Source organism: Schistocerca nitens, chromosome 3, assembly GCF_023898315.1.
Source record: "Schistocerca nitens isolate TAMUIC-IGC-003100 chromosome 3, iqSchNite1.1, whole genome shotgun sequence".
Taxonomy (NCBI): domain Eukaryota; kingdom Metazoa; phylum Arthropoda; class Insecta; order Orthoptera; family Acrididae; genus Schistocerca; species Schistocerca nitens.
This window is the reverse complement of record NC_064616.1, coordinates 282953855-282981115: the sequence shown is the minus strand read 5'-3', so window position 1 is coordinate 282981115 and position 27261 is coordinate 282953855. Positions and strand designations below refer to the sequence as shown.

Below are 27261 nucleotides of genomic sequence, written 5' to 3'. Positions count from 1 at the left end.
AGTCGTGCTTGGGTAGCTCAGTTAGTAGAGCATTTGCCCACGAAAGGCAAAGGGCCCGGGTTCGAGTCTCGGTCCGGCACACAGTTTTAATCTGCCAAGAAGGTTCATATCAGCTCACACTCCGCTGCAGAGTAAAAATCTCATTCTGGAAATTGATGGTAGATGTAACATGGAACAGATGGTTTCCGAGAGGTAAGAACAGAGCGAGAGGTAGGTACACTGGTCAGTAAAAACATTATGACCACTGCCCACCACTATGTTGGATGTCACCTAGTGGGTTGCGGGCACGTGACGTGGTAGCAAAAGTATGTAAGCGAAGCAGACACTGACGGGGGACCACACTAGCGCTGTAAATGGAGAAATACATTGAGATAAGCCACTTTGACAAAGGGAAGACTATTATTACGCAGAGTCTGTGAACGGGTATCTCTAAAACGACGAAGCTAGTCGAATGTTAACTTGCTACTGTAGGAAGCATCTACGAAAAGACGTAGAAGGTCTGTTCAAATGGTTCAAATGGCTCTGAGCACTATGGGACTCAACTGCTGAGGTCATTAGTCCCCTAGAACTTAGAACTAGTTAAACCTAACTAACCTAAGGACATCACAAACATCCATGCCCGAGGCAGGATTCGAACCTGCGACCGTAGCGGTCTTGCGGTTCCAGACTGCAGCGCCTTTAACCGCACGGCCACTTCGGCCGGCTGTAGAAAGTCTGTGAAACTACCACTAGGCACTAAATGGTTTGACGCCCACGACTCTTCACAGAACGTGGGATTTCGAGGCTTGTTTGATCCGTAACGTAGGGTAGATGACGGTCTGGGGCATCTCTGCCGAAATAGCACAATGCTGGTGCACACACAAGTGTTGAAGCACACCTTTCATCGTTCATTATTGAACATGAAGGTCCGCAGCAGTCCACACCTACGTGCTCACATGTTGATCCAACGACATTCTGAATTGCTATTGCAGTGGGCGGGGGACAATCAGGATTCGACCCTCCAACAATGGAAACGTATCAGCGGTCGTCTCCAATAAACGCCGTCATCAAGCTGACCGGCGGCTCGAAACGTGCCACCAGCATCCCTTCATGCTTGATGTCTTCCCCGACGGCGATGTCAGGTTTCAGCTGTATAACTCTCCGTGTCTTGGAGCTAGAATCGTGCTACAATGGTTTAAGGGGCATTATAGTGAATTTATGTTGATGGGTGATCAAATTCGCCTGACGTAAATCCTATGGTTCAAATGGCTCTGAGCACTATGGGACTTAACTGTTGTGGTCATCAGTCCCCTAGAACTTAGAACTACTTAAGCCTAATTAACTTAAGGACATCACACACATCCAGGCCCGAGGCAGGATTCGAATCTGCGACCGTAGCGGTCACGCGGCTCTAGACTGTAGCGCCTAGAACCGCACGGCCAGTAAATCCTATGAAACCCATCTGGGTCGCTATCAGGCGCCATCGACGCGAATTAGATAACCTGTGCGTAGACATCTAATGCCACATGCGTCAACAAACTGTCGGATTCCTGATACGCAGAATCAATGATATATTTCGTTCCAAAGACGGACAAACAAGCTATTAAGCAGATGAGATTTTCACTCTGCAGTGGAGTGTGCGCTGATATGAAACTTCCTGGAAGATCAAAACTGTGTGCACGACCGAGACTCGAACTCGGGACCTTTGCCTTTCGCGGGCAAGTGCTCTACCATCTGAGCTACCGAAGCACGACTCACGCCCGGTCCTCACAGCTCTACTTCTGCCAAACTTTACAGAAGCTCTCCTGCGAACCTAGCAGAACTAGCACTCCTGAAAGAAAGGATACTGCGGAGACATGGCTTTCTTCCAGGAGTGCTAGTTCTGCTAGGTTCGCAGGAGAGCTTCTGTAAAGTTTGGAAGGTAGGAGACGAGATACTGGCAGAAGTAGAGCTGTGAGGACCGGGCGTGAGTCGTGCTTCGGTAGCTCAGTTTGTAGAGCACTTGCCCGCGAAAGGCAAAGGTCACGAGTTCGCGTCTCGGTCGGGCACACAGTTTTGATCTGCCAGGAAGTTTCACATTAAGCAGATAGTCATAACGTTTTGGCTCATCAGTGTAAATTTCACGACACAAAACCTTTCCTGATGCAAGCTGCCTTTAAACCTAGTTTCATCATTTAACCAACAGCTCTATGCCGCTAACTTAGATTTTTGTGCTGCTTGAGAAGTACTACTTATCTCTACATTGTACTATCAACTGGAAGCCTGTACTGTGTACATATAGTGCCATCAGAAGAACCAATGGACATTTCGAAAGAATAGAAATATTAAAACCACAGATGACGCATAGTGTTAGTAGGTGAAACATATTTGCTGAAAATCAAAATAAACATGCTATTGCAAAAGACTGAAGTTTTCTTATCTACGCGATAAACGTAATAAAAGTAAAAATGATTGTGCTCATTTGAAGAAAAGAGAGAATGGACTTACATAATGTGTGTGGCGGTACATTTTACGTGTTACAAAGAGCTACATTTCCCGTGACAATACTGGTGTGCTATCAATCGCGAAATGTATTATGTTTAGAAATAGAGATAAGCGATGTGGCTCGCTGGTTCAAAAAATGGTTCAAATGGCTCTAAGCACTATGAGACTTAACATCTGAGGTCATCAGTCCCCTAGATTTAGAACTACTTAAACCTAACTAACCTAAGGACATCACACACATCCATGCCCGAGGCAGGAGCCGAACGTGCGATCGTAGCAGCAGAGCGGTTCCAGACTGAAGCGCCTAGATCCGTTCGGCCACAGCGGCCGGCGGCTGGCTGGTTCACAATAATGATAAATAAGATGCGAAACAAGTAGAAACGTGCTCTCACAATTTCTATGGTGAAAGCTGAAGGGGGAATGTTTTAATAATGTACATAATTATTCATATACTGAGTTTGTTATGTCTTAGTAAAAAAGTGAGTAAATGCCAGATTTCAATTCTAAACGCCTTGGTTCCCAACAAAAGTGTCTGCTGTTTTTTTTTTCACTATACCCTATCGCTTCTTTCACATCTGTCGGTGACTGGCTAACTGCACCGTGGCGCGGAGAGAAAATTATCATAAATCACCCAAACATACACAGAGCAACAGAAAAAATGATAAATGGTAAATAATGTTCTTAAAAATTGGTTGGCTGGTTGATTTGGGGGAGGGAACCGAACAGCGACGTCATCAGTTCCTTCGGATTACGGAAGGATGTCGCCCGTACCCTTTCAAAGGGACCATCCCAATATTCGTCAGAAGTGATTTAGGGAAATCACGGAAAACGTGTATCAGGATGGCCGGACGCGGGTTTGAACCGTCCTCCTCCCGAATGCGAGTCCAGTGCGCTAACCACTGCGCCATCTCGTTCGGTTTCTTAAAAGTGTGATTGAGTGGTTTTCCGCCAATGGTCTCACTCCCAATTTAAAAAAGACGCAACTTATGCACTTTTCACATTTTCTTCATTTTGATGCCTCCTCGAACGGCATAGTATGTTTCTGAAATTGTAGTATTCAAGAACTAAAAATTTCCAGGTGATAGTCTTGGTTCGCCTTCTACATCTACATCTACATCCATACTCCGTAAGCCACCTGACGGTGTGTAGCGGAGGGTACCTTGAGAACCTCTATCGGTTCTCCCTTCTATTCCAGTCTCGTATTGTTCGTGGAAAGAAGGATTGTCGGTATGCCTCTGTGTGGGCTCTAATCTCTCTGATTTTATCCTCATGGTCTCTTCGCGAGATATACGTAGGAGGAAGCAATATACTGCTTGACTCCTCGGTTTCTCTGCCTCGTGATGGCTGGGTGTTGTGTGCTGTCCTTAGGTTAGTTAGGTTTAAGTAGTTCTAAGTTCTAGGGGACTTATGACCACAGCAGTTGAGTCCCATAGTGCTCAGAGCCATTTGAACCATTTGACTCCTCGGTGAAGGTATGTTCTCTAAACTTCAACAAAAGCCTGTTCCGAGCTACTGAGCGTCTCTCCTGCAGAGTCTTCCACTGGAGTTTATCTATCATCTCCGTAACGCTTTCGCGATTACTAAATGATCCTGTAACGAAGCGCGCTGCTCTCCGTTGGATCTTCTCTATCTCTTCTATCAACCCTATCTGGTACGGATCCCACACTGCTGAGCAGTATTCAAGCAGTGGGCGAACAAGCGTACTGTAACCTACTTCCTTTGTTTTCGGATTGAATTTCCTTAGGATTCTTCGAATTAATCTCAGTCTGGCATCTGCTTTACCGACGATCAACTTTATATGATCATTCCATTTTAAATCACTCCTAATGCGTACTCCCAGATAATTTATGGAATTAACTGCGCCGGCCGAAGTGGCCGTGCGGTTAAAGGCGCTGCAGTCTGGAACCGCAAGACCGCTACGGTCGCAGGTTCGAATCCTGCCTCGGGCATGGATGTTTGTGTTGTCCTTAGGTTAGTTCGGTTTAACTAGTTCTAAGTTCTAGGGGACTAATGACCTCAGCAGTTGAGTCCCATAGTGCTCAGAGCCATTTGAACCATTTTTTTTGAATTAACTGCTTGCAGTTTCTGACCTGCTATGTTGGAGCTAAATGATAAGGGATCTTTCTTTCTATGTATTCGCAGCACATTACACTTCTCTACATTGAGATTCAATTGACAGACAGACAGAACTCAATAGTTTTTTGTTGTTGATGTCACGACGAAATAGCGTCAGTATGTGAAATACAAAAAGTTCAAAGTTTCGGTTACGTATCCACTTTAAGGCATTAAAATTCAATTAATTTTCCTGTGATGTGTGACAAAGGGTACAACAGTTTTTGACGCGCTTTGCGTGTGTCCTTCCTGAGCCCCTCTACAGTAGCAAGATGCCGCTGTTAGCTTGATGAGTCCGGAACGTGCAGCTTGGGGAGTTATTTATGTAGCGGGATTTCCAGGCGACACTGGCGAACGCATAACCTGTGCGAACGGCCCTACCAGTTAACCTAACGTGCGATCCCGTGTCATGCCAGGGAGCATACACGCATACGTCATTAGACGGGTATAAATAAACTCCGGCGTGAAGTGCGATGCTGTATATTAGTCGACCACCTGGGTGTAAGGGCACTCGTTGGTTTATCTTGAGTCACCGCGTAATCGGGGTTGCGGAGGGAAGAAAGGACGGTACAGCTACAATTATGCCGTGATTAGAGTTATCATGTGGATGGACCATCACACAAGGGGTAGACGCCGAGTTCTGCATTTGCTGTATCTGTTTCATTGAGATCCGCTCCAATTTCATCAACCGTGTCAGTTTTCATTCACTGTCGTCGTCATGAGCTGCATCTTCATCTTCACTCACCGATCAACAGTGATATTTCATTCTCTGTTATTTCTTCCATTAACCCATCTATGCACCAATACTCAATTCCTTTCGCGTGTTCGCAAATTTTAATCAATCATGCCGGGTAATTTTAGATGAAGAGTCTTCGGTTATTTGTTTTAGGGCAGTTGAATTAATGGAAGAAACGTTTATTTGTATAGTACTTTTGTTTCACTGTGTTGGAGATGCTCTGTAGAGCTCAAATCACAGCTCTATGGTAAGAGCTTTAGAACAATATGTCCCTAATGCTTTAAACGGAACCTGCTTTGAAAGCTAACTTTGGATTACCGGGTGATCAAAAAGTCAGTATAAATTTGAAAACTTAATAAACCACGGAATAATGTAGATAGAGAGGTAAAAATTGACACACATGCTTAGAATGACATGAGGTTTTATTAGAACCAAAATGCAAGATGGCGCTCCACCCCCTATTGCTAGACGCATGAAAGATCTCTTGAGCGCGCCGTTTGGTGATGATCGTGTGACCTCAGTCATTGCGATTATTGGCTTTGGGGTTACCTGAAGTCGCAAGCGTATTGTGATCGACCGACATATCTAGAGACGCTGAATGACAACATCCGACGCCAATGCCTCACCATGACTCCGGACATGCTTTACAGTGCTGTTCACAGCATTATTCCTCGACTACAGCTATTGTTGAGGAATGATGGTGGACATATTGAGCATTTCCTGTAAAGAACATCATCTTTGCTTTGTCTTACTTTGTTATGCTAATTATTGCTATTCTGATCAGATGAAGCGCCATCTGTCTGACATTTTTTGAACTTTTGTATTTTTTTGGTTCTAATAAAACCCCAGGTCATTCCAAGCATGTGTGTCAATTTGTACCTCTCTATCTACATTATTCCGTGATTTATTCAGTTTTCAAATTTATACTGACTTTTTGATCACCCGGTATTATAATACACGGTTTGTAAAAGATCATTGCTTGTTAAGCTCGGTTCAAAATAGATTTTTTTTAATGCGCCACACGATTGTGTCCTGTTTGCTCATTACAGTAGAGGGGAATTTATTTTTCTGGGCAGTATGGTACGGTGCGTTATCAAGAACAACAATACTACCAGCTGGGGTGCTACAAATCAGTTTCTCTTCCAACCATTCAAGATAATTATCCCAACTCATACCATCGTGATAATCTTGGGATTTAGATTTATAATCATCAATGAACTCTGCTCTATTTATGAAAACCATTGCCTCTCCAGCTTGAACAGTAATATCTCTAGGGCCTGCACTGTTATTAATCACTACATCTGGAACTTCTTGCTACAGCACTTTTTCATAGTACAATGCTTAGGCACCCACGTTACGTCCGTGAATATCCCTGATTTATTTGGCCCCTTTTCATTATTTATGATTTCAGAGCAGTATTGCGCACGCTTTGCAACAATGTCGGAAGTTCTGTTAGGATGGCTTTCTTACTTTAGCCTACAGTTTTTGAAACGAAACCCCATCTCTTTCAAAATTTTCCGAATTGCTTCCCTTCCCCTCTGAAAATTGATCCCAGTTTTTGAAAAAACTTCAGCAGCTTTCTCAACGTTGGGATTTCTATCTCCTCCACTTGTTGTTGTTGTGGTCTTCGGTACGAAGAATGGTTTGATGCAGCTCTCCATGCTACTCTATCCTGTGCAAGCCTCTTCATGTCAGAGTAACTACTGCAAGCTACATCCTTCTGAATCTGCTTCCTGTATTCATCTCTTAGTATCCCTCTGTGGTTTTTACCCCCTCACGCTAGCCTCCAGTACTAAATTGGCGATCCCTTGATGTCTTTGAATGTGTCCTACCAACCGATCCCTTCTTCTAGTCAGGTTATGTCACAAGTTTCTTTTCTATTCAGTTCTGTTCAGTGCCTCCTCATTGGTTACCTCCTCTGATCTTCAGCATTCTTCTGCTCGTAATACTCCAAGATTTTCTTCGAGTAAGTTCTTTATCGAAGTCATTGAGAGAAACTATTTTTCAAGAACGCCTTTGTTTTTAGGAAATTTAACCTTTTTCTGGGTTTCTTCCGCTTTCTTAAAGTCTATCAAAATGTATTGTACAGTTCTTTCTGACTTCCCTTGCCGCCCACAATATTGCTTTCTATAGAGGTATCATTAGATTCTGCTTGTTCTCTTCCTAGAAAAATAGTACAACTTTTGAATATGAGCTCTTTTTCAGCTGCGTGTGCCCACTTTTGCTACATTTTCCTGTCTTTTTCACTCTCAGGTGCAGTCATGATTACGAATAACACCGTATTGCAGTACGGACAGTACTTCGCGAGGACACGCTGAACCACTTCATAGCATGTGCACAACTGACCTCAAAGTATTGACAGTGTGATACCTTTCTCGTTATTCACCATTGTTCTTGTTTACTGTGACGTCAACGCGCGTTTCCGATAATGGCCACTGGAGTCCACGTTCAATAATATCGTGGTCGGGTAGTACGCTACTGCGTCACCGTGGTATCTACACCTGCCGTGTAACGGCGGAGGTCTCGATAAGTGCCACCTTCTTTAATCGCCATCGTTTTCGGCACAAATTGTATTAGACACAGCGAAAGTGCAAACGTATGGAGTATGCACACAGTTGAGGAATTATGGAAAACGTTTAATGCTCACGCACTACGACGTTTATGGAGAACGAAAGTTTTCTCTGTAAAAATCAAAATGGACACCGTAAACAGATCTTGCGAAACTGTTCGTCCATGAGTTCCAGAGCGACATAGACAGAGGCGCCCAGGCTGATGCAGTGCTTTTTCATTTCCGGAAGGCTTCGGTACAATTATACACCGTCGTTTAGTAAACAAAATATGAAGTTATCGAGTATCTAACTAGATTTATAGTTGGATTCAAGACTTCCTCACAGATAGGACTTAAAATGTCGTTCTTAAAGGAACATATTTGACAGAGTTGAAGATAATTTCTAAAGTACCCCAAGAGAGCGTTATAGGACCCTTACAGTTTATAATTATATATTAATGATTTAGTGGATAACGTAGGAAGCTCCATGAGAGTATTCGCGGATGGTGCTGTTGTCTACTGGAAGGTTGCATTACCAGATAACTATTGAAATGCAAGAAGGGTTGCAGAGGGCCGCGCGTAGTGGCCGCGCGGTTAGAGGCGCCATGTCACTGACTGTGTGGTCCGTCCCGCCGGAGGTTCGAGTCCTCCCTCGGGCATGGGTGTGAGTGTTGTTCTTAGCATAGGTTATTATAACTTAGTTTAAGTAGTGTGTAAGTCGAGGGACCGATGACCTCTCCAAATGGTTCAAATGGCTCTGAGCACTATGGGACTGAACTTCTGAGGTCATCAGTCCCCTAGAACGTAGAACTACTTAAACCTAACTAACCTAAGGACATCACACACATCCATGCCCGAGGCAGGATTCGAACCTGCGACCGTAGCGGTCGCGCGGTTCCAGACTGAAGCGCCTAGAACCGCTCGGCCACTCCGGCCGGCGATGACCTCTCCAGTTTGGTCCCTTAAGAACTCACACACATTTCAACATTTGAGTTGCAGGGTATCGATGACTGGTGCAGGAGCTAGCAGAATGTGCGCTATGAGGACAAAGAGATCCACTTCTGTTCCGTCACATTATTTTTTTTTTTTTTTTTGTTATGGTTTTAGGGCGCAAAACTGCTACGGTCAGTAGCGCCGGCTGAAAATACATGGGAATAAAAGACAAGGGAGTAACCATCAGGACTGACCGGAAGTGGAATGATCACGTACAGCAAATAGTAGGAAAAGTAACCAGGTTGAAATGCACTGGGAGAATCTGAAGGGAATATAATTCACTATCGAAGCAAATGGCTTATGAAACACGTGTACGACCTATTCTTCAGTGCTGGTCATCAGTCTTACCAGGTACCATCAATAGAAGAGAGAGAGAGAGAGAGAGAGAGAGAGAGAGAGAGAGCGGCGTGTTTCGTCATGAGATTGTTTGCTCGGGGTGAGAGCGTTACGGAGATGCTGAATTAACTGCCAGTAGCAGTAGCTAACGAAAGAAGCGTTGTGCATCACGGAACGGTTTTTCTGTTGTAATTCCGAGAGCGTACGTTCCAAGACGAGTCGGGCAACAAACTGCTTCCTCCCATATACGAGTATGTCTCGCGAAATGACCGCGACGAGAAAACCAGAGAAACTGAAGTTCTTATGGTGCTTCCGCGACAGTCATAACGCCCTCAAGGAAAGCGTTTGTGAAGAAGAGAAATTTGTTAACATCGAGTATAGATTTAAGTGTCAGGAAGTCTTTTCTGAAACTATTTGTATGGAGTGTAGCCATGTATGGAAGATAAACGTGGACGATAAATAGTTTAGACAAGAAGAGAATAGAAGCTCTCGAAATGTGGTGCTACAGAAGTATGCTGAAGATTAGATGGGTAGATCACATAACTAATGAGGAGGTATTGAATAGAATTGGAAAGAAGAGGAGTTTGTGGCACAACTTGACTAGAAGAAGGGATCGGTTGGTAGGACATGTTCTGAGGCATCAAGGGATCACCAATTTAGTATTTGAAGGCTGCGCGGAAGGTAAAAATCGTAGAGGGAGACCAAGAGATGAATACACTAAGCAGATTCAGAAGGATGTAGGTTGCAGTAGGTACTGGGAGATTATGAAGCTTGCACAGGGTAGAGTAGCATGGAGAGCTACATCAAACCAGTCTCTGGACTGAAGACCTCAACAACAACAACAAAACTAAATTTGAAACAACCTGAAAATGTTTATTCAATTGTACTTTAAAAAAACATTGTAGATGGTTAGTATATATCCATATCTACACGAGAGTCCACAAGTTTCTTCGGGAATTTCATGTTCAGCAGAAGCCGCATAATGATGATTATATCTGACAGAACTACCAAACTGCGGGGATGTTGATTACTATATTTCATATGTTATTCCACAGACTCCCAGATATTTTCTGTGACATTAACATTGATTGATTTATCGGAATAATCGAGTTGTGATAAAATGTCTACATGTCCTTCAAACCAGGGATGTACCTGTGCAACCCTGTGAACACGATTATTGTCATCTTGAAAAAGGGAAATGTCCACAGGGTACTCATAATGAAGAAGTGGAAGAAAGGGGAACAGTTGTTCATTGTTCACGGTAAAATGAATGAAACGGCCCAAGTCATAGAACGAAAAGCAAACCAAAAATATCACAGAACTTCTTCCAGCAAGAAATACAACCATCACGTACTACATATTACACGCATCATTGGGTTTTCGATGCACTGGAGACCTTGCATCCATTCCAAAGAGGCAAACTCACCTCTTGACGGACCAAACTACATTCACTAAATCAGCTACCGCACAGTATCTATGTTCTTTGGCCCTTTTGTCGCGTCCTGATTAGGTTAGAGGAAGCGTATGAGTACTTACAATCAGGTGAAAAAGAGACATGGAATAGCAATATACACATATACAGAGTCATGGGATAGCTGTATGCACATATACAGATGGCGATAGTATCACGTACCCAATTTATGAAAGGGCAGTGCACTGGCGGAGCTGTCAGTTGTACTCAGGTGGTTCATGTGAAAAGCTTTCCAACGTGATTACGGCCACACGAGGGGAATTAACAGAATTTGAATGCGGCATGATAGTTGTAGGTAGACGCATCGGACATTCTGCTTCGGAAATCGCTACGGAATTCAATATTCCGGGATCCACAGTGTCAAGAGTGTGCCGAGAATACCAAATTACAGGCTTTACCTCTCACCACGGACAACGCAGTGGTCGATGGCCTTCACTTAACGACCGAGAGCAACGGCGTTTGCGTAGAGTTGTGAGTGCTAACAAACAATCAACACTGCGTGAAATAACGACAGAAACCAACGTGGGACGTACGGCGAACATATCCGTTAGGACAGTGCGGCGAAATATGACGTTAATGGACTATGGCAGCAGGAAGACTGCACTGTAGTTCCTTCTCTAGATTGTCGCACAGATGACAAAATGGTAGATATCGAAATAGATGACAGAGGGATAGAAAAACAATTAAAATCGCTCAAAAGAGGAAAGGCCGCTGGACCTGATGGGATACCAGTTCGATTTTACGCAGAGAACGGGAAGGAACTTGCCCCCCTTCTTGCAGCGGTGTACCACAGGTCTCTAGAAGAGCGTAGCGTTCCAAAGGATTGGAAAAGGGCACAGGTCATCCCCATTTTCAAGAAGGGACGTCGAACAGATGTGCAGAACTATAAACGTATATCTCTAACGTCGATCAGTTGTAGAATTTTGGAACACGTATTATGTTCGGGTGTAATGACTTTTCTGGAGACTAGAAAGCTATTCTGTAGGAATCAGCATGGGTTTCGAAAAAGACGGTCCTGTGAAACCCAGCTCTCGCTATTCGTCCACGAGACTCAGAGGGCCCTAGACATGGGTTTCCAGGTAGATGCCGTGTTTCTTGACTTCCGCAAGGCGTTCGATACAGTTCCCCCACAGTCGTTTAATGAACAAAGTAAGAGCATATGGACTATCAGACCAATTGTGTGATTGGATTGAAGAGTTCCTAGATAACAGAACGCAGCATGTCATTCTCAGTGGAGAGAAGTCTTCCGAAGTAAGAGTGATTTCAGGTGTGCTGCAGGGGAGTGTCGTAGGACCGTTGCTATTCACAATATACATAAATGATTTAGTGGATAACATCGGAAGTTCACTGAGGCTTTTTGCGTACGATGCAGTAGTATATCGAGAGGTTGTAACAATGGAAAACTGTACTGAAATGCTGGAGGATCTGCAACGAATTGACGTATGGTGCAGGGAATGGCAATTGAATCTCAATGTAGACAAGTGTAATGTGCTGCGAATACATAGAAAGAAAGATCCTTTATCATTTAGCTACAATATAGCAGGTCAGCAATTGGAAGCAATTAGTTCCATAAATTATCTGAGAGTAGGCACTAGGAGTGATTTAAAATGGAATGACCATATAAAATTAATTGTCGGTAAAGCAGATGCCAGACTGAGATTCATTGGAAGAATCCTGAGGAAATGCAACCCGAAAACAAAGGAAGTAGGTTACAGTACACTTGTTCGCCCACTGCTTGAATACTGCTCACCGGTGTGGGATCCGTACCAGATAGTGTTGATAGAAGAGATAGAGAAGATCCAACGGAGAGCAGCGCGCTTCGTTACAGGATCATTTAGAAATCGCGAAAGCGTTACGGAGATGATAGACAAACTCCAGTGGAAGACTCTGCAGGAGAGACGCTCAGTAGCTCGGTACGGGCTTTTGTTGAAGTTTCGAGAACATACCTTCACCGAGGAGTCAAGCAGTATATTGCTCCCTCCTACGTATATCTCGCGAAGAGACCATGAGGATAAAATCAGAGAGATTAGAGCTCACACAGATGCATACCGACAATCTTTCTTTCCACGAACAGTATGAGACTGGAATAGAAGTGAGAACCGGTAGAGGTATTCAAAGTACCCTCCGCCACACACCGTCAGGTGGCTTGCGGAGTATGGATGTAGGTGTAGATGTAGATGACCGACGCGAGTGCCTTTGCTAACAGACGACATCGCCTGCAGCGCCTCTCCTGGGCTTGTGACTGTGCCGGTTGGACCGTAGGCGACAGGAAAACTGTAGCCTGGTCAAGTTTGTCCCGATTTCACTTGCTGAGATCTGATGGTAGGGTCTGAGTGTGGCCCAGATCTTACGAAGCCAAGTACCCAAGTTATGAACAAGGCTCTGTGCAGGGTGGTGGTGGATCCATAATGGTGTAGGCCGTGCTCACATGGAATGGACTCTGTCCTATGGTGCAACTGAAACGATTATTGACTTGAAATCGTTATCTCCGGCTACTTGGAGCCCATTTTCAGCCATTCATGGACTTAGTGTTCCGAAACAACGATGAAATTTTTATTGATGACAATGCGCCATGTCACCGGGCCACAATTGTTCCGATTGGTTTGAAGAACATTGTGCACCGTTCGAGCGAATGATTTGGTCACCCACATCGCCCGCCATGAATCCCATCGAACATTTATGTGAGACAATCGAGATGTGGGTTCGTGCGCAAAATACTGCAGCGGCAACACTTTTGCAATTATGGACGGATATAGAGGCAGCATGGCTCAATATTTCGGCAGGGAAGTTCCAACGACTTGTTGAGCCCATGCCACGTCGAGCTGCTGCACAACGTCGGACAAAAGGAGGCCCGACACAATACTAGTAGGTGTCCCTCGGACTAAATGGGGTCAGGTCAGTCTGCAATTTCTGAGTGGTTAGGAGTAAATACAGAAAGACTGTCTTCCAGTGATGGCAGATAATTGCTGGGATCAGCGCCTGACATTGTTACATGGCACCTACGAGAGGTGTACACTTTGGGACTCTATAAAGTTACTTGCAGGAGACTCAAGGAATTCAGGGGTCTGAATAACACTTGTTTATTGCATTCAGATGAAACTAATACGCTGAAGTACGAAGGAATAACACTTGTTTATTGTATTCAGGCTACTGCGGCAACTACAGCCGTTACGAAATACAGGGAATGTATTCACAGTTGCGAAAATGAGCACCATTCAGCTATAGAATGGAATGACAACACTGAAAATTTGTGCCGGGCTGGGACTCGAACCTGGAGCTTCCGCTTGTCACGAGCCGTCACCTTAATTTTTTTCTATTTTTTTATTTTTTTAAATGGTGTAGAGTAAAGTGGTCATTTCTGAGCTGGTGGAGACAGGGAGGACAGGGGTCGAAGCCCGAGGCCTGGCGACGATGTCTCTCCCTTTCCATCCCTGCGGAGGTTCGAGTCCTCCCTCGGGCATGGGTGTGTGTGTTTGGATAATTTAGGTTAATTAGTGTGTAAGCTTAGGGATTGATGATCTTAGCAGTTAAGTCCCATAGGATTTCACACACATTTGAACATTTTTTTTCCATCCCTGAATCATTCCCCTCTAGTTTTTCTTACCGGAAACAGGGTAAGTAAACAAAATATCTTTATTTGTACAAGCATAAATACAACAGAAATGCCATCCTTTCGGCGGAATCAATATGAGACATTACACTCGTACAAGGCGAGCAAAAGTCTTTATTAACAAGGTGTCGGAAAAAAATAATAACAATAATACCGAAGTAAGCAAGAGGTGTGAAGCAATAGTCAAAAAAGGGAAGAAGGTGCGGGGGTATCATAAGACTTGCAGACAACTGCCTGGCAGATGGAGCGTAGCCGGCCGCGGTGGTCTAGCGGTTCTGGCGCTGCAGTCCGGAACCGCGGGACTGCTACGGCCGCAGGTTCGAATCCTGCCTCGGGCATGGGTGTGTGTGATGTCCTTAGGTTAGTTAGGTTTAAGTAGTTCTAAGTTCTAGGGGACTTATGACCTAAGATGTTGAGTCCCATAGTGCTCAGAGCCATTTGAACCATTTTGAGCAGATGGAGCGTGGAGGCAGAGTGGGCAGGGGTCAATATGCGAGGCCTGGCTACTGTGTCCCTGGCACCACTACCGGGAAGAAGCGCCCGAAAGGAGGGTAGAAGCCAAAGAGGAGGAGACAAAATGCTTCAAATGGCTCTGAGCACTATGGGACTTAACTTCTAAGGTCATCAGTCCGCTAGAACTTAGAACTACTTAAACCTAACTAACCTAAGGACATCACACACACCCATGCCCGAGGGAGGATTCGAACCTGCGACCGTAGCGGTCGCGCGGTTCCAGACTGTAGCGCCTAGAACCGCTCGGCCACCCCGGCCGGCGAGGAGGAGACAGTAGAGTTGGGGGACTGACCAGCGTGCTCTGGTATAGTGCATAAAAGAAAGGATGCGCGTGTCCATGCGCCTACTCCTCTGTGGGTTACGATACAGAAAGTAGCGCGGAGAGTCTCATATTTCAGCAGGATGGGTGGGAGTGTCGTCCGCCTGTGGCACCATCCAACTGAGCGGGGGCAACGTAAAGATCTCGTGTAGATAATTGACGAAGAAGGCGCGGTAGCGCTGTCGGAAGCCCGACTTCATGGTGGGCGTTTTGTAAGTACTGCCAGAAGTCAAGGCGTGATTTGTCCCCATCATTATACATGTAGGTGATCGTCCACCCCTTGACCCATACAGTTTCATGATTTTTAGAGGCGGGGAAATTAATTTCCTCAGGATGGATAAAGTCCATGGGTCAATCTAATCCGGCGGAACGTGGAGGTAACAGGCAAAGACCTGTGGACCAAGTTTCCAGACGTCACAGGTGGCAGCACAACTCAGTTGGTGGACATCGTCATCCATGAGGTTGCAAATTGAACAGAGCGGAGAGTTCGTTAGTCCGATGGCGTGAAGACGTTGATTTGTGGCGAATTTTCCACATGCGACGCGGTACCATGGGCGTTGGAGAGAAGGAAAAGCTGGTGGATATGACACCAAACTGTAGGCCACCAGCCGGCCGAAGTGGCCGCGCGGTTCTGGCGCTGCAGTCTGGAACCACGAGACCGCTACGGTCGCAGGTTCGAATCCTGCCTCGGGCATGGATGTGTGTGATGTTGGTTGGTTGTTTGGGGGAAGAGACCAAACAGCGAGGTTATCGGTCTCATAGGGTTAGGGAAGGATGGGGAAGGAAGTCGGCCGTGCCCTTTCAAAGGAACCATCCCGGCATTTGCCTGGAGCGATTTAGGGAAAGCACGGAAAACCTAAATCAGGATGGTCGGACGCGGGATTGAACCGTCGTCCTTCCGAATGCGAGTCCAGTGTGCTAACCACTGCGCCACCTCGCTCGGTGTGTGTGATGTCCTTAGGTTAGTTAGGTTTAACTAGTTCTAAGTTCTAGGGGACTAATGACCTCAGCAGTTGAGTCCCATAGTGCTCAGAGCCATTTGAACCATTTTTTTGTAGGCCACCGCGTCGATGGATGTCTGAGTTCGATGTTGTTACTGGATATGTAACTAAGCAGTGGGGTGTAAAAATCTTTAGGTCGAGGAGAACGTGTGTTCGGTAAGTGTGTGTGGGCATAACTGAAGTCGACGATGAAATCAGAAATGTGCATCGCATGGTGCTTGATGTGTCCGACTGGTACTGGTGGAGTTATGGTCGCGAGCATAAGAATTTCCAGCAAACTGCACGTAAGGGAGGGGCACCCGTTCCATTGCTTGTACATGGTGGTCACATTGACGAGGCCGAGGCCTCCCGCTCGCGGGTGGAGGATGAGCGTTCCGTAAACGACCTTAAAGAGCGTACCGGTCGTAAGAAAGTATCGGAAAGCAGCCTGGAGGCTGCGTCCAATAGTTGATGACAGCGGGTATACCTGTGCGATGTGCTATCATTCGGCTATCTGTGCACGCTTCATGGCCAGACCCAAACTTCCATATGTCATCGTCCGTGTGTCATTAACCTACACTCGTACACTTACTGCAGTTCCCGTACAGGGGAGACATTTAATGGAATGTCTCTAGCCTGGTATCGGCAGCTAAGTACGATATCGCAGTGTCCGTGTTTGTAAGACGCACGATGCAGTGTACCAGCGGACATGCATGAATCCATACGAGTGCAGGTTAATGACAGGTGGACAACCACATGTAAAGTTTGGGTCTCACCGTAAAGAGCGCAGGGATAGCCGCACAGAGTTTCAATGTCGTCATTCCATTCTACAGCTGGAGGTTGCCCGTATTCGTAACTGCGAATACATCTCCTGTACGACACTGACGCCTATTTATAAGCATTAAAAAGAGCAGAGGATTCGACTGTTGGCACAGAAAAGGTGTCAGAATCCGAAGCGTGAGAGCTAAGAGAAGTAGAAATCACTAGCAGCATCGTAAAATACAAACATCTCAGCAGCACTGCAAGCGAGAAGACGGACTTGACGGGGACGTTACCCGAGACAGGTGTCGAGCGAGACCGAGTTGACACCCAAACGTTCTGATTGAGAATTCACCCGAATACCCAAATCTGGGGTTTTTAAACGATTGTGGCAGCACACTGTTTTTCCCAGTTTGTTGTCATTCCCCAATACACCGACACTCTACAAGCATCGGCCAATCTAACGAGTGGCTTGCACCTCCACGACGCCCCTGGCCAACCACGTTCAGGTCCTATCCCTTCTTATACTCTGTAGCTAGCGATTTTCCTGGCCTGTACACAAACGAACTCCATCTTTGATAGCAACAGCGTTTAGCTGAAAGCTAAACGTCACTGCCCTTCCCAGTATGGTTAGCAACAACAGTGTTTTACGTCACTTCGCTCTTCCCTAAGAGTGGAGACTTTCCCTTCGGGAGTGGGGCCGCAGTTCCAGCAATTTTACTCATTTCCCATCTCACCGTGACCTGTGTGAATCCACTGACGTTGCTGACCTCAGGATAAGGATCACGCTTGTTACATATTCTAAGGCGTGCCTGTTTGCGACTAAGGTCTACCGTGGCCCTTTACAACAGCGTGTGTGGAGTTACTAGTTAATTCTCTGAACTGAAACTTCTACTTAGGGACAACTGCCTGAGCGTCTACAATTTGCTAGCTCTTCGCGTTACTGTTTAGCTCGTGTAACGTATGTCTTTGGTCTTGGAATGCCCAAGCTGGCTTCCAACAGCCTCCAGTTTAAAATGGATAATTCAGTAAGTCGTCAGTACAGGATACTTCCAAAGATATGCTGTTTTGGACTATGGTGTCGTTCGAAGAGCGGGTTGCCAAAGCAAGACTGCCACTTCGCAACGAAACCACAGAAGAGTGCAGTCGCTGCATGCCGCACCGACGAAGAGAAACGCCTGCGTAGCCACGCCTCAAAGAGCCTCTCCACGCCACCAGAACTTCTCGCCTCTGCCCAGTTTGCAGTCACCGATCAAGACGACAGCATCGTCTTAGACAGGTCACCAGCGTATTAAACGTCTTAAGCAGAACTCAATGTCAACATTATGCCAGTTATTCTTAAAGTGTAGAGTCTTGAAAATTTGTCTGTATCAAATGATACTTTAATATTCAAGAGACAGTTGGAAATACTCAGGACATTCCTATGGAAGTGGATCGTACCAAGTTTAGTACATATTCATATCTATATTGTAATTAAGTTAATTAATATGTAGCGTATTAAAGTTCCGCACAATCTCCACCTGGAGTACACCCAATAACCGACCGTTGTGCCGGCAAATGTATTTTCGTACGGAACAACAGCGGAACGTGAACTTTTACGAGGTACCTTCTCCAAATGTCCATTACGCGTAGTTCCCTTCGCAGTTTATACTGGGAAACTGGTTGAGATGGATCTGCATTCACCGATAGCAACGATTCCTGTTGGGTTTGAAACCGACTGGCATTGAAAAGATGAGAAATTTGTTCGGTCCCCGTCAGTTAGGACCTTTTCACGAGCACTGTTGTTATACTGAGTTATGTGACTGCAAAGGAACGTCATTCCTTGTAGTAAGGCTGGACAGTCCCTACCGAACACCAAGAAGTTGAGCAGCGTCCAAACACAATAGCACGTTTCTGTCATTCTGTCACTTCTCCACGTCAGCCCATCTAACTGTTGCTGGTCCAAACAACCGACTGGCACATACCTACCTCTTCAATTCCACGATTTAGGTCAGCGGTGGAAGATTACATGAGCAGCTGGTAGCAGCTCTACACCATCTACAGCGCTCAAAAGCGACCAGAGTGCTCTTTCAAGTGGACGACTAATATGTTGTCCGTTGAATTTATTCGTTCCATGTAAATTGCTGGTCCTCAGGAAACACGTAGGAATCAACATTTCCTCCTACGCACGTGAGCAGAGAATGTGTAGAAGTGTGTCAGCAATCAGCGATTAACATTTCAGTGAGCTGCTGCATACATAATGTCAGCAGTGCTTGCTCTTGTTTTACGTCTTACGCCAGGCACCATTAGTGAAGGGATACTTGGAACCAGAATCCCAGTGCGTCAGAGTTCATAGCGTCAGGGGAATATTAGCCCTATAGGATGTGGGCAGGACATACTGCAACATTTCAGCACGTAGAGGGCAAGATGGCCTGTGTGGAACCAATCAGGTTGAGTACTTCCTCATGCATTGTGAACTCACCCGCGAGGTGACTTCCATCTTTAACCAGTAGTCTATATCCTACTTGGATGTGGGACTCCTGTCACTGAGCATAAAAATTGTTCAATTTTCAGAATAATAAGAAAAGGAAAAATGAAGAAATAGATTATCGTGAAGATTCACTTAAATGTTATTCTATATTTAATGGTCTTTCGTTGTCGTCAGGAAAGCTGAATAAAATAAATAAGTTCAAAAATGTGTGTGAAATCTTATGGGAGTTAACTGGTAAGGTCATCAGTCCCTAATCTTACACACTACTTAACCTAAATTATGCTAAGGACAAACACACACACCCATGCCCGAGGGAGGACTCGAACCTCCGCCGGGATCAGCCTCACAGTCGATGACAGCAGCGCCGTAGACCGCTCAGCTAATCCCGCATGGCAATAAATAAGTAATACAAATTCCGTGTGCCTGCAGATTTCTGCCGTCTGCATAGCCCGCCGTTTTCTAGCTAGGCAAAAAATTTCCATCGTTCTGCAAAGAATTCAGAGAAATGCTGCTAGATTTGTTACCGGTAGTTCCTGTCAACATGCTAGTTGTAACGGTACATCCTCCTCTAGCATTACTTTTCCTCAGTAGTAGCTGTCGATACCAGTATTAATTTTCGAATTTTGGACAGGTCAGTATAATCTCAGTGCTTTTCTGAAAACTTTTGTATAATTTTATAAACAATATGTTATATTTTAAGCTAAAATTTATGAAAATGAACTCCTTTATAAAATATTTTGGTTTAGATGTTATAATCGGATAAGTACTAGTTCTTAGTGTACAGTTAAAATAATTTTTTTTAGAAACATTTGAAATTACAAATTATTTGCACACTTAAAATTTCTATTATTAATTACGCAATCCTGTACTGTATACTATGTTTATTTCTGGATTCATTTATGAAATAATAATCGAAATTAATAATTTAACTAAAACGAGTAGGAATTCATTTGTCAAGGAAAATTGTAAACCGTTTGGAATATTGTTATTTCAGCAGAGTGTCACAGTCGTAATCTTGCTTCTGATGTGATCGGACGTATTTTTGTGTAATAGGTGCGAATAATGTAATTTAGGCTTTATTGATGTGAAAAATCAAAATACTATATGACATACCAAAACGTGAGGCAATACTGACCCTACGACTTATCTTAGAAAATAGATTAAGGAAAGGGGAACCTACGTTTCGAGCATTTGTAGACTTAGAGAAAGCTTTTGACAATGTTGACGGGAATACTCTCTTTCAAATTCTGAAGGTGGCAGGGGTAAAATACAGGGAGCGAAAGGCTATTTACAGTTTGTACAGAAACCAGATGGCAGTTATAAGAGTCGAGGGGCATGAAAGGGAAGCAGTGGTTGGGAAGGGAGTGAGACAGGGTTGTAGCCTCTCCCCGATGTTATTCAATCTGTATATTGAACAAGCAGTAAAGGAAACAAAAGAAAAATTTGGAGTAGGTATTAAAATCCATGGAGAAGAAATAAAAACTTTAAGTTGAACTGAATAGACAGTGTCTTGAAAGGAGGATATAAGATGAACATCAACAAAAGCAAAATGAGGATATTGGAATGTAGTCGAATTAAATCGGGTGATGCTGAGAGAATTAGATTAGGAAATGAGGCAGTTAAAGTAGCATAGGGGTTATGCTATTTGGGGAGCAAAATAACTGATGATGGTCGAAGTAGAGAGGATATAAAATGTAGACTGGCAATGGCAAGGAAAGCGTTTCTGAAGAAGAGAAATTTGTTAACATCGAGTATTGATTTAAGTGTTAGGAAGTCGTTTGTGAAAGTATTTGTAGGGAGTGTAGCCATGTATGGAAGTGAAACATGGACGATAAATAGTTTGGACAAGAGGAGAATAGAAGCTTTCGAAATGTGGTGCTACAGAAGAATGCTGAAGATTAGATGGGTAGATCACATAACTAATGAGGAGGTACTGAATAGGATTGGGGAGAAGAGGAGTTTGTGGCACAACTTGACCAGAAGAAGGGATCGGTTGGTAGGACATGTTCTGAGGCATCAAGGGATCACCAATTTAGTATTGGAGGGCAGCGTGGAGGGTAAAAATCGTAGGGGGAGACCAAGAGATGAATACACTAAGCAGATTCAGAAGGATGTAGGTAGCAGTAGGTACTGGGAGATGAAGAAGCTTGCACAGGATAGAGTAGGATGGAGAGCTGCAACAAACCAGTCTCAGGACTGAAGACCACAACAACAACAACAACAACATACCAAAACGTGTTCCAACCAGTGGAAAATATATTTACGTAAAAAATTCTGCAACAACAATCTTCCAATTTATTTAGTTCAAACCAACCGTGAGGACTTGATGTTAGATTTTCAATTTCAAGAATTAGACGCCATGAGAAGAAGAACTGGAGCCATCTCAACATGATAAGCTAAGTAAACATGAAAGTTTATTGTAATCTTCGCTCCTCTCAAATCTTCATAAAAAACTATGTTTATTAATTGCTTTGACTGGGCATTGTTTAATGTTGACAATAGATGGAAGGAGGAAGATTACAAAGTGCTACGTAAATGCTATGGGTAATCAAATGGGAACCCCTGGATGGGAGAAGAAGTTCGTTTCATGAAACACTATTCAGAAAGCTTAGAATCTCGGTATTTGCGAGATACAGAAGAATGATCCTACTAACAACGAGGACAGGGTAAGAGAAATCAGTGCTACTACGGAACCAAACAGACAGCTGTTTTTCCCTCCCTCTATTTTCGAGTGGAACCGGAAAGGGACTGACTAGTAAAGGTACAAAGAACCCTCCGCAATGCACCGTATGATGGCTTGCGCAGCATGTACACCATCTGATCAAAAGTATCGGGACACTTATTCTTGGGCAGTAATATTGGGTGAGTCCAAATGTTGCCTTCATGACCGCTGGAACACTGTCAGTGAGGTGGCTGAATGTCTGTGGAGGACTGGCAACCCATTCTTCTTCAACAGCCGAAACTAGAAAATGTAATGATGTTGGACACAGATATCTGGAGAGACGTCGACATTCTAACTCATCCCAAAAGTGTTTCAGTGGGCTCAGGTTGGACCTCTGAACAGGCCAGTCCAGTTTAGGAATTTTAATGTTCATAGACCTTTGCTTCATAGATGCTGCTTTATGACAGGGAGGGGGGGGGGGTGGCATCCTGACACAATCATAGCCTCCGATCTGTTTCTCTAGTGTATGCACTACATAACACTGCAAAATGTGTTCCTATCCTTCCGAATTTAGCATTTCCTTAAGTTCAATAATGCAACCACACACTAACCACGAACAACACCCCCATTCTGTGACATTATCTCCTTCATTCTTCACAGCTGCCGGCCGAAGTGGCCGAGCGGTTCTAGGCGCTACAGTCTGGAACCGCGCGACCGCTACGGTCGCAGGTTCGAATCGTGCCTCGGGCATGGATGTGTGTGATGTCCTTAGGTTAGTTAAGTTTAAGTAGTTCTAAGTTCTAGGGGACTGATGACCTCAGATGTTAAGTCCCATAGTGCTCAGAGCCATTTTTTACTTCGCAGCTGGCACATGTTGTGGCAGGTACCATTCTCTAGAATTCGCCAAACCCAAACCCTTCCTTCGGACTAGCACAGGATACAGGGTGATTCTTCACTCCAAATCACTCGTTTGCAGTCATCCACTGGCCACTGACGTCGCTCTTCACACCATCTCAAGCATGGCGTAGTGCTGAAATGTTGGCTTATGAAATACTGCACGATCATTGTGCCCCGTTGTTTTTGTCTCCCAGCGCACAGTAATTGTGCCAGCTGAAATGCTGGTAGCACTGTGTAACACACGAGTGATTACTTCCACTGATTTCCTGCGAATTTTTTTACAACTATCCTCCAGACTGCACGACAGTCCCTGTCCGTCAGTACATGTTGTCTACCAACAGTCGACATGGGCAGCTTTAAAAAGTGTTGGAATATCCCTGATGGATTTGTCTACTGACAGTACAAAACACCCCGCCTCCTTCTATATTGGGGGTCCATCTCTTGACGTCTAGTAATTTTACAGTACATCTGGGCATCAGGATACTTTTCAAAATGGTTCAAATGGCTCTGACCACTATGGGACTTAACATCTGAGGTTATCAGTCCACTAGAACGTAGAACTACTTAAACCTAACTAACCTAAGGACATCACACACATCCATGTCCGAGCCAGGATTCGAACCTGCGACCGTAGAGGTCGCGCGGTTCCAGACTGAAGCGCCTAGAACCGCTCGGCCACTACGGCCGGCCAGGAGACTTTTGATCAGATAGTGTACGTAACTCTTGATGTAGATGTAGATGACATTTTCCGTCGGTTTTAAGTGATTAGGGTATATTTTTTGTGATTTCACTGTGGGTACTTGGTGGAACATGATTATCTGAAGAGAACACACATTTTTCGCTATTTATTTACTTTTGCAACGTAGGTTTCGGGTTATTAGCTCATTATCTAACATAACAAACGAAAATAGTTGTGCCGGTCGGTGTGGCCGAGCGGTTCTAGGCGCTTCAGTCTGGAACCGCGCGACCGCTACGGTCGCAGGTTCGAATCCTGCCTTGGGCATGGATGTGTGTGATGTCCTTAGGTTAGTTAGGTTTAAGCAGTTCTAAGTTCTAGGGGACTGACGACCTCAGATGTTAAGTCCCATAGTGCTCAGAGTCATTTGAACCATTTGAAAAATAGTTGTGCATAAATAGTACAATCACACACTGTAAAGAATTTACAACCATCAAAGAATTTAATTGATAACCATTTTGAATCGCCACAATGTTAGAGTTTGGGCCTCCGATAACTTACACAACACACGTGAACATATGCGTGATAGCCTAAAGCTTAATGTCTGGTGTGGCGTACGGTGACAGGTCCATTTTCTTAGCAGAGCAAACCAAAACGGGAAATGTTTATCTGGACATAATCGAACAGTTCCTGCTATCCCAGGTCTAAGAGCTCCAGTCGTTCGTCATCTTCCAGAATTATGCTGCGCCTTCACATTGGAGTCTAGATGTGCGGGATGTGCTGAATGACCCATTTTCTGAGAAGGGATGGGTAGTAATGGTCCCATTGCACACGGCTTCTGCTGTCACGCCGCTAGACTTCGTTTTGCTAGGTTACTTCAAGGATCACGAGTACACAACACCAGTCAATGACATTGCTGGGCATTGTGCAGTCAGAACTAGTCATGCTCCAATGCTGATCCGAACGCGGGAAGAACTCGAATACCGCCTTGATGTTCCACAAGCGACGAGTTGGCACACTTTGAAATTCTGGCACAACAAAGAACTTTGGGAGCTGCTGAACGTTTCACGACAATCCACGATGCTCTATTAGTAACAGTTTACAAGTTTTAATTTTTTTAAAATGTAACGGATGTGAACACCCTGTAGTCTAGAACGATATTAACCTGTAGACAACAGTATCTGAAGCAGCAATATCTGAAGACGTGTAGAACAGAGTAACTGTAATAAATGATTAAGATTGCAGAGAAATAGTGAGCACTTAGACCCAGCAACTTCCTCTATTGTGTGCCAGGAAATATCATTTTATGCCTTCTTCATTCAATATAGAGTCATCAAAGGAAATACAAAAGAGTAAACAAGTCGACGTCAACGGGCGCAACATTAGCATCTGAGTGAGTTCGAACAGGACAGAAGCCGGCCGCTGTGACCGAGCGGTTCTAGGCGCTTCAGTCCGGAACCGCGCTGCTGCTGCGGTCACAGGTTCGAATCCTGCCTCGGGCATGGATGTGTGTCATGTCCTTAGGTAAGTTAGGTTTAAGTAGTTCTAAGTCTAGGGGACGGATGACCTCAGCTGTTAAGTCTCATAGTGCTTAGAGCCTTCTGAACCATTTGAATAGGACAGAATGATTCGTTTCCGGGAATCGAGTTTGCCGTACCGTGACATTGCGGCTCGTACAGGACATGAATGGGCATGTTGCGATGACTGTGGTGCGTTTGTGGAACCAGTGGATAGAACAGGGTTGCACACAGTGACGAACTTAGGCTTTATCATGCAATGTGACCACAGCGCGGGATGACCGCCATTTTGTTCACGTGGCCATGACCGATAGAACAGCCTCGTCCACAGCGTTGAGTCGAAGTTGGAGCAGTGCAGCAGGTGTGGACATGTCTGCGTCGACGTTTCGATGCCTTCTCTTGAGGACTGATCTGGTGATGCGCATGCCGTTGGGTTGGCTTCAACTGACCAGAAACCATCAAGATCTCAGACTGGTTGGACGTGTGAACGACGTCACTTGCGTGCCGAGTGACAAAATGCAGTGTTTTTGGACGATTCCCACTTCAGCTTCTACTACAGTAATTGCTGAAAACGTGACAGCGATCAGGCAGACTGCATTATTGAGCGACATGGCTGACAAACGCCAGGTGTGAGGGTGTGAGGCGCCAGTGTCTATAACATACAGTCCCGCGTCCTTATAACTGAAGGGAATCCAAACAGCAGCCGCTACATAAGGGACTTCCTGGAGCGAGGCAATGCTGCTACCGTAAATAGCTCCACAAGCCATATTTCAGCAGGACAATGCCTGGCCCTATGGGGCGAAGAATGTGCAAACCATCTTCAAAGGACAGGTATCACTGCTTATCTGCACTGCACGTTTGCCTGGCACGTTACACAGGGAACATGTCTGAGAGGTGGTCGCTCAGCAGCTCGTTTGGTCTTGTCCTCCTGCAATCACTGTCGTTGGTTTGTGGTCGCGCCAACAAACCGCGTGGCAGTTTGTTCCCAAGCAGCATATCTGAGCCGTCTTTGATTCCACGCAACAACGTCTAGAAGCTCTGACTGCAGTACGTGGCGGTTTAACACCATACTGAATTCTCACTGTCAAAGTGTATGTATACACTACTGGCCATTAAAATTGCTGCACGACGAAGATGAATTGCTACAGACGCGAAATTTAACCCACAGGAAGAAGATGCTATGATATGCAAATGATTAGTTTTTCAGAGCATTCACACAAGACTGGCGCCGGTGGCGACACCTACAACGTGCTGACATGAGGAAAGTTTCCAACCGATTTCTCATACACGAACAGCAGTTGGCCGGCGTTGCCTGGTGAAACGTTGTCGTGATGCCTCGTGTAAGGAGGAGAAATGCGTACCATCACGTTTCCGACTTTGATAAAGGTCGGATTGTAGCCTATCGCGATTGCGGTGTATCGTATCGCGACATTGCTGCTCGCGCTGGTCGAGATCCAATGACTGTTAGCAGAATATGGAATCGCTGGGTTCAGGAGGGTAATACGGAACGCCGTGCTGGATCCCAACTGTCTAGTATCACCAGCGGTCGAGATGGCAGGCATCTTATTCGCATGGCTGTGACGGATCGTGCAGCCACTTCTCGATCACTGACTCAACAGATGGGGACGTTTGCAAGACAACAACCATCTGCACCAACAGTTCGACGACGTTTGCAGCAGCATGGACTATCAGTCCGGAGACGATGGCTGCGGTTACCCTCGACGCTGCATCACAGACAGGAGTGCCTGCGATGGTGTACTCAACGACGAACCTGGGTGCACGAATGGCAAAACGTCATTTTTTCGGATGAATCTAGGTTCTGTTTACAGCATCATGATGGTCGCATGCGTGTTTGGCGACAACGCGGTGAACGCACGTTGGAAGCGTGTATTCGTCATCGCCATACTGGCGTATCACCCGGCGTAATGGTATGGGGTGCCATTGGTTACACGTCTCGGTCACCACTTGTTCGCATTGACGGCACTTTCACCAGTGGACGATACATTTCAGATGTGTTACGACCCGCGTCTCTACCCCTCATTCGATCCCTGCGACACCCTACATTTCAGCAGGATAGTGCACGACCGCATGTTGCAGGTCCTGTACGGACCTTTCTGGATACAGAAAATGTTCGACTGCTGCCTTGGCCAGCACATTCTCCAGATCTCTTACCAATTGAAAGGGTCTGGTCAATGGTGG

The 27261-nt window shown here is 45.2% G+C and overlaps 1 protein-coding gene across 1 annotated transcript in view; it reads left to right on the top strand.

Annotated features, from left to right (window-relative positions):
- LOC126248248 (1-phosphatidylinositol 4,5-bisphosphate phosphodiesterase eta-2-like) overlaps positions 1-27261 on the top strand; it is a 551756-nt gene that overhangs the window by 66286 nt on the left and 458209 nt on the right. The gene's annotated exons all lie outside the window — the stretch shown is intronic.